Raw genomic sequence first — 16,159 nt, forward strand, 5'->3', positions numbered from 1 at the left:
ACACGTGAATTATAGTCAAAACAACTGCTCTCCACTTCCAAATGGTGCGCGATGGCATAAATAACCCTATTTAAGCTCAGTTACACGTTTGCATTGAAAGGGACTGAGTTATCAACTTTTCCAGTTTTTATGCGTGCAAAATGCTTTTCAGAGCGAGAAAAGCATGTTTTGACCCACAATGTGTTTTTGACCCTAACACGTGAATTATAGTAAAAACAACTGCTCTCCACTTCCAAATGGTGCGCGATGGCATAAATAACCCTATTTAAGCTCAGTTACACGTTTGCATTGAAAGGGACTGAGTTATTCACTTTTCTAGTTTTTATGCGTGCAAAGTGCTTTTCAGAGCGAGAGAATCACTTTTTGACCAAAAAGGTGCTTTTGACCCTGACACGTGAATTGTGCTCAAAACAACTGCTCTTCACTTCCAAATGGTGCGCAATGGCATACATAAACCTATTTAAGCTCAGTTACACGTTTGCATTGAAAGGGACTGAGTTATCAACTTTTCCAGTTTTTATGCGTGCAAAATGCTTTTCAGAGCGAGAAAAGCATGTTTTGACCCACAATGTGTTTTTGACCCTAACACGTGAATTATAGTCAAAACAACTGCTCTCCACTTCCAAATGGTGCGCGATGGCATAAATAACCCTATTTAAGCTCAGTTACACGTTTGCATTGAAAGGGACTGAGTTATCAACTTTTCCAGTTTTTATGCGTGCAAAATGCTTTTCAGAGCGAGAAAAGCATGTTTTGACCCACAATGTGTTTTTGACCATAACACGTGAATTATAGTCAAAACAACTGCTCTCCACTTCCAAATGGTGCGCGATGGCATAAATAACCCTATTCAAGCTCAGTTACACGTTTGCATTGAAAGTGACTGAGTTATTCACTTTTCCAGTTTTTATGCGTGCAAAGTGCTTTACAGAGCGAGAGAATCATTTTTTGACCAAAAAGGTGTTTTTGACCCTGACACGTGAATTGTGCTCAAAACAACTGCTCTTCACTTCCAAATGGTGCGCAATGGCATAAATAACCCTATTTGAGCTCAGTTACACGTTTGCATTGAAAGTGACTGAGTTATTCACTTTTCCAGTTTTTATGCGTGCAAAGTGCTTTTCAGAGCGAGAGAATCACTTTTTGACCAAAAAGGTGCTTTTGACCCTGACACGTGAATTGTGCTCAAAACAACTGCTCTCCACTTCCAAATAGTGCGCAATGGCATAAATAACCCTATTTAAGCTCAGTTACACGTTTGCATTGAAAGGGACTGAGTTATCAACTTTTCCAGTTTTTATGCGTGCAAAATGCTTTTCAGAGCGAGAAAAGCATGTTTTGACCCACAATGTGTTTTTGACCCTAACACGTGAATTATAGTCAAAACAACTGCTCTCCACTTCCAAATGGTGCACGATGGCATAAATAACCCTATTTAAGCTCAGTTACACGTTTGCATTGAAAGGGACTGAGTTATCAACTTTTCCAGTTTTTATGCGTGCAAAATGCTTTTCAGAGCGAGAAAAGCATGTTTTGACCCACAATGTGTTTTTGACCCTAACACGTGAATTATAGTCAAAACAAATGCTCTCCACTTCCAAATAGTGCGCAATGGCATAAATAACCCTATTTAAGCTCAGTTACACGTTTGCATTGAAAGGGACTGAGTTATCAACTTTTCCAGTTTTTATGCGTGCAAAATGCTTTTCAGAGCGAGAAAAGCATGTTTTGACCCACAATGTGTTTTTGACCCTAACACGTGAATTATTGTCAAAACAACTGCACTCCACTTCCAAATGGTGCGCGATGGCATAAATAACCCTATTTAAGCTCAGTTACACGTTTGCATTGAAAGGGACTGAGTTATCAACTTTTCCAGTTTTTATGCGTGCAAAATGCTTTTCAGAGCGAGAAAAGCATGTTTTGACCCACAATGTGTTTTTGACCCTAACACGTGAATTATAGTCAAAACAACTGCTCTCCACTTCCAAATGGTGCGCGATGGCATAAATAACCCTATTCAAGCTCAGTTACACGTTTGCATTGAAAGTGACTGAGTTATTCACTTTTCCAGTTTTTATGCGTGCAAAGTGCTTTTCAGAGCGAGAGAATCACTTTTTGACCAAAAAGGTGCTTTTGACCCTGACACGTGAATTGTGCTCAAAACAACTGCTCTTCACTTCCAAATGGTGCGCAATGGCATAAATAACCCTATTTAAGCTCAGTTACACGTTTGCATTGAAAGGGACTGAGTTATCAACTTTTCCAGTTTTTATGCGTGCAAAATGCTTTTCAGAGCGAGAAAAGCATGTTTTGACCCACAATGTGTTTTTGACCCTAACACGTGAATTATTGTCAAAACAACTGCACACCACTTCCAAATGGTGCGCGATGGCATAAATAACCCTATTTAAGCTCAGTTACACGTTTGCATTGAAAGGGACTGAGTTATTCACTTTTCTAGTTTTTATGCGTGCAAAGTGCTTTTCAGAGCGAGAGAATCACTTTTTGACCAAAAAGGTGTTTTTGACCCTGACACGTGAATTGTGCTCAAAACAACTGCTCTTCACTTCCAAATGGTGCGCAATGGCATAAATAACCCTATTTAAGCTCAGTTACACGTTTGCATTGAAAGTGACTGAGTTATTCACTTTTCCAGTTTTTATGCGTGCAAAATGCTTTTCAGAGCGAGAAAAGCATGTTTTGACCCACAATGTGTTTTTGACCCTAACACGTGAATTATAGTCAAAACAACTGCTCTCCACTTCCAAATGGTGCGCGATGGCATAAATAACCCTATTTAAGCTCAGTTACACGTTTGCATTGAAAGGGACTGAGTTATCAACTTTTCCAGTTTTTATGCGTGCAAAATGCTTTTCAGAGCGAGAAAAGCATGTTTTCACCCACAATGTGTTTTTGACCCTAACACGTGAATTATTGTCAAAACAACTGCACTCCACTTCCAAATGGTGCGCGATGGCATAAATAACCCTATTTAAGCTCAGTTACACGTTTGCATTGAAAGGGACTGAGTTATCAACTTTTCCAGTTTTTATGCGTGCAAAATGCTTTTCAGAGCGAGAAAAGCATGTTTTGACCCACAATGTGTTTTTGACCCTAACACGTGAATTATAGTCAAAACAACTGCTCTCCACTTCCAAATGGTGCGCGATGGCATAAATAACCCTATTTAAGCTCAGTTACACGTTTGCATTGAAAGGGACTGAGTTATCAACTTTTCCAGTTTTTATGCGTGCAAAATGCTTTTCAGAGCGAGAAAAGCATGTTTTGACCCACAATGTGTTTTTGACCCTAACACGTGAATTATAGTCAAAACAACTGCTCTCCACTTCCAAATGGTGCGCGATGGCATAAATAACCCTATTTAAGCTCAGTTACACGTTTGCATTGAAAGGGACTGAGTTATCAACTTTTCCAGTTTTTATGCGTGCAAAATGCTTTTCAGAGCGAGAAAAGCATGTTTTGACCCACAATGTGTTTTTGACCCTAACACGTGAATTATAGTAAAAACAACTGCTCTCCACTTCCAAATGGTGCGCGATGGCATAAATAACCCTATTTAAGCTCAGTTACACGTTTGCATTGAAAGGGACTGAGTTATTCACTTTTCTAGTTTTTATGCGTGCAAAGTGCTTTTCAGAGCGAGAGAATCACTTTTTGACCAAAAAGGTGCTTTTGACCCTGACACGTGAATTGTGCTCAAAACAACTGCTCTTCACTTCCAAATGGTGCGCAATGGCATACATAAACCTATTTAAGCTCAGTTACACGTTTGCATTGAAAGGGACTGAGTTATCAACTTTTCCAGTTTTTATGCGTGCAAAATGCTTTTCAGAGCGAGAAAAGCATGTTTTGACCCACAATGTGTTTTTGACCCTAACACGTGAATTATAGTCAAAACAACTGCTCTCCACTTCCAAATGGTGCGCGATGGCATAAATAACCCTATTTAAGCTCAGTTACACGTTTGCATTGAAAGGGACTGAGTTATCAACTTTTCCAGTTTTTATGCGTGCAAAATGCTTTTCAGAGCGAGAAAAGCATGTTTTGACCCACAATGTGTTTTTGACCATAACACGTGAATTATAGTCAAAACAACTGCTCTCCACTTCCAAATGGTGCGCGATGGCATAAATAACCCTATTCAAGCTCAGTTACACGTTTGCATTGAAAGTGACTGAGTTATTCACTTTTCCAGTTTTTATGCGTGCAAAGTGCTTTACAGAGCGAGAGAATCATTTTTTGACCAAAAAGGTGTTTTTGACCCTGACACGTGAATTGTGCTCAAAACAACTGCTCTTCACTTCCAAATGGTGCGCAATGGCATAAATAACCCTATTTGAGCTCAGTTACACGTTTGCATTGAAAGTGACTGAGTTATTCACTTTTCCAGTTTTTATGCGTGCAAAGTGCTTTTCAGAGCGAGAGAATCACTTTTTGACCAAAAAGGTGCTTTTGACCCTGACACGTGAATTGTGCTCAAAACAACTGCTCTCCACTTCCAAATAGTGCGCAATGGCATAAATAACCCTATTTAAGCTCAGTTACACGTTTGCATTGAAAGGGACTGAGTTATCAACTTTTCCAGTTTTTATGCGTGCAAAATGCTTTTCAGAGCGAGAAAAGCATGTTTTGACCCACAATGTGTTTTTGACCCTAACACGTGAATTATAGTCAAAACAACTGCTCTCCACTTCCAAATGGTGCACGATGGCATAAATAACCCTATTTAAGCTCAGTTACACGTTTGCATTGAAAGGGACTGAGTTATCAACTTTTCCAGTTTTTATGCGTGCAAAATGCTTTTCAGAGCGAGAAAAGCATGTTTTGACCCACAATGTGTTTTTGACCCTAACACGTGAATTATAGTCAAAACAAATGCTCTCCACTTCCAAATAGTGCGCAATGGCATAAATAACCCTATTTAAGCTCAGTTACACGTTTGCATTGAAAGGGACTGAGTTATCAACTTTTCCAGTTTTTATGCGTGCAAAATGCTTTTCAGAGCGAGAAAAGCATGTTTTGACCCACAATGTGTTTTTGACCCTAACACGTGAATTATAGTCAAAACAACTGCTCTCCACTTCCAAATGGTGCGCGATGGCATAAATAACCCTATTTAAGCTCAGTTACACGTTTGCATTGAAAGGGACTGAGTTATCAACTTTTCCAGTTTTTATGCGTGCAAAATGTTTTTCAGAGCGAGAGAATCACTTTTTGACCAAAAATGTGTTTTTGACCCTAACACGTGAATTGTGCTCAAAACAACTGCTCTTCACTTCCAAATGGTGCGCAATGGCATAAATAACCCTATTTAAGCTCAGTTACACGTTTGCATTGAAAGTGACTGAGTTATTCACTTTTCCAGTTTTTATGCGTGCAAAATGCTTTTCAGAGCGAGAAAAGCATGTTTTCACCCACAATGTGTTTTTCACCCTAACACGTGAATTATAGTCAAAACAAATGCTCTCCACTTCCAAATAGTGCGCAATGGCATAAATAACCCTATTTAAGCTCAGTTACACGTTTGCATTGAAAGGGACTGAGTTATCAACTTTTCCAGTTTTTATGCGTGCAAAATGCTTTTCAGAGCGAGAAAAGCATGTTTTGACCCACAATGTGTTTTTGACCCTAACACGTGAATTATAGTCAAAACAACTGCTCTCCACTTCCAAATGGTGCGCGATGGCATAAATAACCCTATTTAAGCTCAGTTACACGTTTGCATTGAAAGGGACTGAGTTATCAACTTTTCCAGTTTTTATGCGTGCAAAATGCTTTTCAGAGCGAGAAAAGCATGTTTTGACCCACAATGTGTTTTTGACCCTAACACGTGAATTATAGTCAAAACAACTGCTCTCCACTTCCAAATGGTGCACGATGGCATAAATAACCCTATTTAAGCTCAGTTACACGTTTGCATTGAAAGGGACTGAGTTATCAACTTTTCCAGTTTTTATGCGTGCAAAATGCTTTTCAGAGCGAGAGAATCACTTTTTGACCAAAAATGTGTTTTTGACCCTAACACGTGAATTATAGTCAAAACAACTGCTCTCCACTTCCACATTGTGTGCAATGGCATAAATAACCCTATTTAAGCTCAGTCACACGTTTGCATTGAAAGGGACTGAGTTATCAACTTTTCCAGTTTTTATGCGTGCAAAATGCTTTTCAGAGCGAGAAAAGCATGTTTTGACCCACAATGTGTTTTTGACCCTAACACGTGAATTATTGTCAAAACAACTGCACTCCACTTCCAAATGGTGCGCGATGGCATAAATAACCCTATTTAAGCTCAGTTACACGTTTGCATTGAAAGGGACTGAGTTATTCACTTTTCCAGTTTTTATGCGTGCAAAGTGCTTTTCAGAGCGAGAGAATCACTTTTTGACCAAAAAGGTGTTTTTGACCCTGACACGTGAATTGTGCTCAAAACAACTGCTCTTCACTTCCAAATGGTGCGCGATGGCATAAATAACCCTATTTAAGCTCAGTTACACGTTTGCATTGAAAATGACTGAGTTATTCACTTTTCCAGTTTTTATGCGTGCAAAATGCTTTTCAGAGCGAGAAAAGCATGTTTTGACCCACAATGTGTTTTTGACCCTGACACGTGAATTATAGTCAAAACAAATGCTCTCCACTTCCAAATAGTGCGCAATGGCATAAATAACCCTATTTAAGCTCAGTTACACGTTTGCATTGAAAGGGACTGAGTTATCAACTTTTCCAGTTTTTACGCGTGCAAAATGCTTTTCAGAGCGAGAAAAGCATGTTTTGACCCACAATGTGTTTTTGACCCTAACACGTGAATTATTGTCAAAACAACTGCGCTCCACTTCCAAATGGTGCGCGATGGCATAAATAACCCTATTTAAGCTCAGTTACACGTTTGCATTGAAAGGGACTGAGTTATCAACTTTTCCAGTTTTTATACGTGCAAAGTGCTTTTCAGAGCGAGAGAATCACTTTTTGACCAAAAAGGTGTTTTTGACCCTGACACGTGAATTGTGCTCAAAACAACTGCTCTTCACTTCCAAATGGTGCGCGATGGCATAAATAACCCTATTTAAGCTCAGTTACACGTTTGCATTGAAAATGACTGAGTTATTCACTTTTCCAGTTTTTATGCGTGCAAAATGCTTTTCAGAGCGAGAAAAGCATGTTTTGACCCACAATGTGTTTTTGACCCTGACACGTGAATTATAGTCAAAACAAATGCTCTCCACTTCCAAATAGTGCGCAATGGCATAAATAACCCTATTTAAACTCAGTTACACGTTTGCATTGAAAGGGACTGAGTTATCAACTTTTCCAGTTTTTACGCGTGCAAAATGCTTTTCAGAGCGAGAAAAGCATGTTTTGACCCACAATGTGTTTTTGACCCTAACACGTGAATTATTGTCAAAACAACTGCACTCCACTTCCAAATGGTGCGCGATGGCATAAATAACCCTATTTAAGCTCAGTTACACGTTTGCATTGAAAGGGACTGAGTTATTCACTTTTCCAGTTTTTATACGTGCAAAGTGCTTTTCAGAGCGAGAGAATCACTTTTTGACCAAAAAGGTGTTTTTGACCCTGACACGTGAATTGTGCTCAAAACAACTGCTCTTCACTTCCAAATGGTGCGCAATGGCATACATAAACCTATTTAAGCTCAGTTACACGTTTGCATTGAAAGGGACTGAGTTATCAACTTTTCCAGTTTTTATGCGTGCAAAATGCTTTTCAGAGCGAGAAAAGCATGTTTTGACCCACAATGTGTTTTTGACCCTAACACGTGAATTATAGTCAAAACAACTGCTCTCCACTTCCAAATGGTGCGCGATGGCATAAATAACCCTATTTAAGCTCAGTTACACGTTTGCATTGAAAGGGACTGAGTTATCAACTTTTCCAGTTTTTATGCGTGCAAAATGCTTTTCAGAGCGAGAAAAGCATGTTTTGACCCACAATGTGTTTTTGACCCTAACACGTGAATTATAGTCAAAACAACTGCTCTCCACTTCCAAATGGTGCGCAATGGCATAAATAACCCTATTTAAGCTCAGTTATACGTTTGCATTGAAAGTGACTGAGTTATTCACTTTTCCAGTTTTTATGCGTGCAAAGTGCTTTTCAGAGCGAGAGAATGACTTTTTGACCAAAAAGGTGCTTTTGACCCTGACACGTGAATTGTGCTCAAAACAACTGCTCTTCACTTCCAAATGGTGCGCAATGGCATACATAAACCTATTTAAGCTCAGTTACACGTTTGCATTGAAAGGGACTGAGTTATCAACTTTTCCAGTTTTTATGCGTGCAAAATGCTTTTCAGAGCGAGAAAAGCATGTTTTGACCCACAATGTGTTTTTGACCCTAACACGTGAATTATAGTCAAAACAACTGCTCTCCACTTCCAAATGGTGCGCGATGGCATAAATAACCCTATTTAAGCTCAGTTACACGTTTGCATTGAAAGGGACTGAGTTATCAACTTTTCCAGTTTTTATGCGTGCAAAATGCTTTTCAGAGCGAGAAAAGCATGTTTTGACCCACAATGTGTTTTTGACCCTAACACGTGAATTATAGTCAAAACAACTGCTCTCCACTTCCAAATGGTGCGCAATGGCATAAATAACCCTATTTAAGCTCAGTTATACGTTTGCATTGAAAGTGACTGAGTTATTCACTTTTCCAGTTTTTATGCGTGCAAAGTGCTTTTCAGAGCGAGAGAATGACTTTTTGACCAAAAAGGTGCTTTTGACCCTGACACGTGAATTGTGCTCAAAACAACTGCTCTTCACTTCCAAATGGTGCGCGATGGCATAAATAACCCTATTTAAGCTCAGTTACACGTTTGCATTGAAAATGACTGAGTTATTCACTTTTCCAGTTTTTATGCGTGCAAAATGCTTTTCAGAGCGAGAAAAGCATGTTTTGACCCACAATGTGTTTTTGACCCTGACACGTGAATTATAGTCAAAACAAATGCTCTCCACTTCCAAATAGTGCGCAATGGCATAAATAACCCTATTTAAGCTCAGTTACACGTTTGCATTGAAAGGGACTGAGTTATCAACTTTTCCAGTTTTTACGCGTGCAAAATGCTTTTCAGAGCGAGAAAAGCATGTTTTGACCCACAATGTGTTTTTGACCCTAACACGTGAATTATTGTCAAAACAACTGCACTCCACTTCCAAATGGTGCGCGATGGCATAAATAACCCTATTTAAGCTCAGTTACACGTTTGCATTGAAAGGGACTGAGTTATTCACTTTTCCAGTTTTTATACGTGCAAAGTGCTTTTCAGAGCGAGAGAATCACTTTTTGACCAAAAAGGTGCTTTTGACCCTGACACGTGAATTGTGCTCAAAACAACTGCTCTTCACTTCCAAATGGTGCGCAATGGCATACATAAACCTATTTAAGCTCAGTTACACGTTTGCATTGAAAGGGACTGAGTTATCAACTTTTCCAGTTTTTATGCGTGCAAAATGCTTTTCAGAGCGAGAAAAGCATGTTTTGACCCACAATGTGTTTTTGACCCTAACACGTGAATTATAGTCAAAACAACTGCTCTCCACTTCCAAATGGTGCGCGATGGCATAAATAACCCTATTTAAGCTCAGTTACACGTTTGCATTGAAAGGGACTGAGTTATCAACTTTTCCAGTTTTTATGCGTGCAAAATGCTTTTCAGAGCGAGAAAAGCATGTTTTGACCCACAATGTGTTTTTGACCCTAACACGTGAATTATAGTCAAAACAACTGCTCTCCACTTCCAAATGGTGCGCAATGGCATAAATAACCCTATTTAAGCTCAGTTATACGTTTGCATTGAAAGTGACTGAGTTATTCACTTTTCCAGTTTTTATGCGTGCAAAGTGCTTTTCAGAGCGAGAGAATGACTTTTTGACCAAAAAGGTGCTTTTGACCCTGACACGTGAATTGTGCTCAAAACAACTGCTCTTCACTTCCAAATGGTGCGCAATGGCATACATAAACCTATTTAAGCTCAGTTACACGTTTGCATTGAAAGGGACTGAGTTATCAACTTTTCCAGTTTTTATGCGTGCAAAATGCTTTTCAGAGCGAGAAAAGCATGTTTTGACCCACAATGTGTTTTTGACCCTAACACGTGAATTATAGTCAAAACAACTGCTCTCCACTTCCAAATGGTGCGCGATGGCATAAATAACCCTATTTAAGCTCAGTTACACGTTTGCATTGAAAGGGACTGAGTTATCAACTTTTCCAGTTTTTATGCGTGCAAAATGCTTTTCAGAGCGAGAAAAGCATGTTTTGACCCACAATGTGTTTTTGACCCTAACACGTGAATTATAGTCAAAACAACTGCTCTCCACTTCCAAATGGTGCGCGATGGCATAAAATACCCTATTTAAGCTCATTTACACGTTTGCATTGAAAGGGACTGAGTTATCAACTTTTCCAGTTTTTATGCGTGCAAAATGCTTTTCAGAGCGAGAAAAGCATGTTTTGACCCACAATGTGTTTTTGACCCTAACACGTGAATTATAGTCAAAACAACTGCTCTCCACTTCCAAATGGTGCGCAATGGCATAAATAACCCTATTTAAGCTCAGTTACACGTTTGCATTGAAAGTGACTGAGTTATTCACTTTTCCAGTTTTTATGCGTGCAAAATGCTTTTCAGAGCGAGAAAAGCATGTTTTCACCCACAATGTGTTTTTGACCCTAACACGTGAATTATAGTCAAAACAAATGCTCTCCACTTCCAAATAGTGCGCAATGGCATAAATAACCCTATTTAAGCTCAGTTACACGTTTGCATTGAAAGGGACTGAGTTATCAACTTTTCCAGTTTTTATGCGTGCAAAATGCTTTTCAGAGCGAGAAAAGCATGTTTTGACCCACAATGTGTTTTTGACCCTAACGCGTGAATTATTGTCAAAACAACTGCACTCCACTTCCAAATGGTGCGCGATGGCATAAATAACCCTATTTAAGCTCAGTTACACGTTTGCATTGAAAGGGACTGAGTTATTCACTTTTCCCGTTTTTATGCGTGCAAAGTGCTTTTCAGAGCGAGAGAATCACTTTTTGACCAAAAAGGTGTTTTTGACCCTGACACGTGAATTGTGCTCAAAACAACTGCTCTTCACTTCCAAATGGTGCGCGATGGCATAAATAACCCTATTTAAGCTCAGTTACACGTTTGCATTGAAAGTGACTGAGTTATTCACTTTTCCAGTTTTTATGCGTGCAAAATGCTTTTCAGAGCGAGAAAAGCATGTTTTGACCCACAATGTGTTTTTGACCCTGACACGTGAATTATAGTCAAAACAAATGCTCTCCACTTCCAAATAGTGCGCAATGGCATAAATAACCCTATTTAAGCTCAGTTACACGTTTGCATTGAAAGGGACTGAGTTATCAACTTTTCCAGTTTTTACGCGTGCAAAATGCTTTTCAGAGCGAGAAAAGCATGTTTTGACCCACAATGTGTTTTTGACCCTAACACGTGAATTATTGTCAAAACAACTGCACTCCACTTCCAAATGGTGCGCGATGGCATAAATAACCCTATTTAAGCTCAGTTACACGTTTGCATTGAAAGTGACTGAGTTATTCACTTTTCCAGTTTTTATGCGTGCAAAGTGCTTTTCAGAGCGAGAGAATCACTTTTTGACCAAAAAGGTGCTTTTGACCCTGACACGTGAATTGTGCTCAAAACAACTGCTCTTCACTTCCAAATGGTGCGCAATGGCATACATAAACCTATTTAAGCTCAGTTACACGTTTGCATTGAAAGGGACTGAGTTATCAACTTTTCCAGTTTTTATGCGTGCAAAATGCTTTTCAGAGCGAGAAAAGCATGTTTTGACCCACAATGTGTTTTTGACCCTAACACGTGAATTATAGTCAAAACAACTGCTCTCCACTTCCAAATGGTGCGCGATGGCATAAATAACCCTATTTAAGCTCAGTTACACGTTTGCATTGAAAGGGACTGAGTTATCAACTTTTCCAGTTTTTATGCGTGCAAAATGCTTTTCAGAGCGAGAAAAGCATGTTTTGACCCACAATGTGTTTTTGACCCTAACACGTGAATTATAGTCAAAACAACTGCTCTCCACTTCCAAATGGTGCGCGATGGCATAAATAACCCTATTTAAGCTCATTTACACGTTTGCATTGAAAGGGACTGAGTTATCAACTTTTCCAGTTTTTATGCGTGCAAAATGCTTTTCAGAGCGAGAAAAGCATGTTTTGACCCACAATGTGTTTTTGACCCTAACACGTGAATTATAGTCAAAACAACTGCTCTCCACTTCCAAATGGTGCGCAATGGCATAAATAACCCTATTTAAGCTCAGTTACACGTTTGCATTGAAAGTGACTGAGTTATTCACTTTTCCAGTTTTTATGCGTGCAAAATGCTTTTCAGAGCGAGAAAAGCATGTTTTCACCCACAATGTGTTTTTGACCCTAACACGTGAATTATAGTCAAAACAAATGCTCTCCACTTCCAAATAGTGCGCAATGGCATAAATAACCCTATTTAAGCTCAGTTACACGTTTGCATTGAAAGGGACTGAGTTATCAACTTTTCCAGTTTTTATGCGTGCAAAATGCTTTTCAGAGCGAGAAAAGCATGTTTTGACCCACAATGTGTTTTTGACCCTAACACGTGAATTATAGTCAAAACAACTGCTCTCCACTTCCAAATGGTGCGCAATGGCATAAATAACCCTATTTAAGCTCAGTTATACGTTTGCATTGAAAGTGACTGAGTTATTCACTTTTCCAGTTTTTATGCGTGCAAAGTGCTTTTCAGAGCGAGAGAATGACTTTTTGACCAAAAAGGTGCTTTTGACCCTGACACGTGAATTTTGCTCAAAACAACTGCTCTTCACTTCCAAATGGTGCGCAATGGCATACATAAACCTATTTAAGCTCAGTTACACGTTTGCATTGAAAGGGACTGAGCTATCAACTTTTCCAGTTTTTATGCGTGCAAAATGCTTTTCAGAGCGAGAAAAGCATGTTTTGACCCACAATGTGTTTTTGACCCTAACACGTGAATTATAGTCAAAACAACTGCTCTCCACTTCCAAATGGTGCGCGATGGCATAAATAACCCTATTTAAGCTCAGTTACACGTTTGCATTGAAAGGGACTGAGTTATCAACTTTTCCAGTTTTTATGCGTGCAAAATGCTTTTCAGAGCGAGAAAAGCATGTTTTGACCCACAATGTGTTTTTGACCCTAACACGTGAATTATAGTCAAAACAACTGCTCTCCACTTCCAAATGGTGCGCGATGGCATAAATAACCCTATTTAAGCTCATTTACACGTTTGCATTGAAAGGGACTGAGTTATCAACTTTTCCAGTTTTTATGCGTGCAAAATGCTTTTCAGAGCGAGAAAAGCATGTTTTGACCCACAATGTGTTTTTGACCCTAACACGTGAATTATTGTCAAAACAACTGCACTCCACTTCCAAATGGTGCGCGATGGCATAAATAACCCTATTTAAGCTCAGTTACACGTTTGCATTGAAAGGGACTGAGTTATTCACTTTTCCCGTTTTTATGCGTGCAAAGTGCTTTTCAGAGCGAGAGAATCACTTTTTGACCAAAAAGGTGTTTTTGACCCTGACACGTGAATTGTGCTCAAAACAACTGCTCTTCACTTCCAAATGGTGCGCGATGGCATAAATAACCCTATTTAAGCTCAGTTACACGTTTGCATTGAAAGTGACTGAGTTATTCACTTTTCCAGTTTTTATGCGTGCAAAATGCTTTTCAGAGCGAGAAAAGCATGTTTTGACCCACAATGTGTTTTTGACCCTGACACGTGAATTATAGTCAAAACAAATGCTCTCCACTTCCAAATAGTGCGCAATGGCATAAATAACCCTATTTAAGCTCAGTTACACGTTTGCATTGAAAGGGACTGAGTTATCAACTTTTCCAGTTTTTACGCGTGCAAAATGCTTTTCAGAGCGAGAAAAGCATGTTTTGACCCACAATGTGTTTTTGACCCTAACACGTGAATTATAGTCAAAACAACTGCTCTCCACTTCCAAATAGTGCGCAATGGCATAAATAACCCTATTTAAGCTCAGTTACACGTTTGCATTGAAAGGGACTGAGTTATCAACTTTTCCAGTTTTTATGCGTGCAAAATGCTTTTCAGAGCGAGAAAAGCATGTTTTGACCCACAATGTGTTTTTGACCCTAACACGTGAATTATAGTCAAAACAACTGCTCTCCACTTCCAAATGGTGCGCAATGGCATAAATAACCCTATTTAAGCTCAGTTATACGTTTGCATTGAAAGTGACTGAGTTATTCACTTTTCCAGTTTTTATGCGTGCAAAGTGCTTTTCAGAGCGAGAGAATGACTTTTTGACCAAAAAGGTGCTTTTGACCCTGACACGTGAATTTTGCTCAAAACAACTGCTCTTCACTTCCAAATGGTGCGCAATGGCATACATAAACCTATTTAAGCTCAGTTACACGTTTGCATTGAAAGGGACTGAGTTATCAACTTTTCCAGTTTTTATGCGTGCAAAATGCTTTTCAGAGCGAGAAAAGCATGTTTTGACCCACAATGTGTTTTTGACCCTAACACGTGAATTATAGTCAAAACAACTGCTCTCCACTTCCAAATGGTGCGCGATGGCATAAATAACCCTATTTAAGCTCAGTTACACGTTTGCATTGAAAGGGACTGAGTTATCAACTTTTCCAGTTTTTATGCGTGCAAAATGCTTTTCAGAGCGAGAAAAGCATGTTTTGACCCACAATGTGTTTTTGACCCTAACACGTGAATTATAGTCAAAACAACTGCTCTCCACTTCCAAATGGTGCGCGATGGCATAAATAACCCTATTTAAGCTCATTTACACGTTTGCATTGAAAGGGACTGAGTTATCAACTTTTCCAGTTTTTATGCGTGCAAAATGCTTTTCAGAGCGAGAAAAGCATGTTTTGACCCACAATGTGTTTTTGACCCTAACACGTGAATTATAGTCAAAACAACTGCTCTCCACTTCCAAATGGTGCGCGATGGCATAAATAACCCTATTTAAGCTCATTTACACGTTTGCATTGAAAGGGACTGAGTTATCAACTTTTCCAGTTTTTATGCGTGCAAAATGCTTTTCAGAGCGAGAAAAGCATGTTTTGACCCACAATGTGTTTTTGACCCTAACACGTGAATTATTGTCAAAACAACTGCACTCCACTTCCAAATGGTGCGCGATGGCATAAATAACCCTATTTAAGCTCAGTTACACGTTTGCATTGAAAGGGACTGAGTTATTCACTTTTCCCGTTTTTATGCGTGCAAAGTGCTTTTCAGAGCGAGAGAATCACTTTTTGACCAAAAAGGTGTTTTTGACCCTGACACGTGAATTGTGCTCAAAACAACTGCTCTTCACTTCCAAATGGTGCGCGATGGCATAAATAACCCTATTTAAGCTCAGTTACACGTTTGCATTGAAAGTGACTGAGTTATTCACTTTTCCAGTTTTTATGCGTGCAAAATGCTTTTCAGAGCGAGAAAAGCATGTTTTGACCCACAATGTGTTTTTGACCCTGACACGTGAATTATAGTCAAAACAAATGCTCTCCACTTCCAAATAGTGCGCAATGGCATAAATAACCCTATTTAAGCTCAGTTACACGTTTGCATTGAAAGGGACTGAGTTATCAACTTTTCCAGTTTTTACGCGTGCAAAATGCTTTTCAGAGCGAGAAAAGCATGTTTTGACCCACAATGTGTTTTTGACCCTAACACGTGAATTATAGTCAAAACAACTGCTCTCCACTTCCAAATGGTGCGCGATGGCATAAATAACCCTATTTAAGCTCAGTTACACGTTTGCATTGAAAGTGACTGAGTTATTCACTTTTCCAGTTTTTATGCGTGCAAAATGCTTTTCAGAGCGAGAAAAGCATGTTTTGACCCACAATGTGTTTTTGACCCTAACACGTGAATTATAGTCAAAACAACTGCTCTCCACTTCCAAATGGTGCGCGATGGCATAAATAACCCTATTTAAGCTCAGTTACACGTTTGCATTGAAAGGGACTGAGTTATCAACTTTTCCAGTTTTTATGCGTGCAAAATGCTTTTCAGAGCGAGAAAAGCATGTTT

Source organism: Micromesistius poutassou, assembly GCF_964030765.1.
Source record: "Micromesistius poutassou genome assembly, chromosome: 8".
Lineage (NCBI taxonomy): Eukaryota > Metazoa > Chordata > Actinopteri > Gadiformes > Gadidae > Micromesistius > Micromesistius poutassou.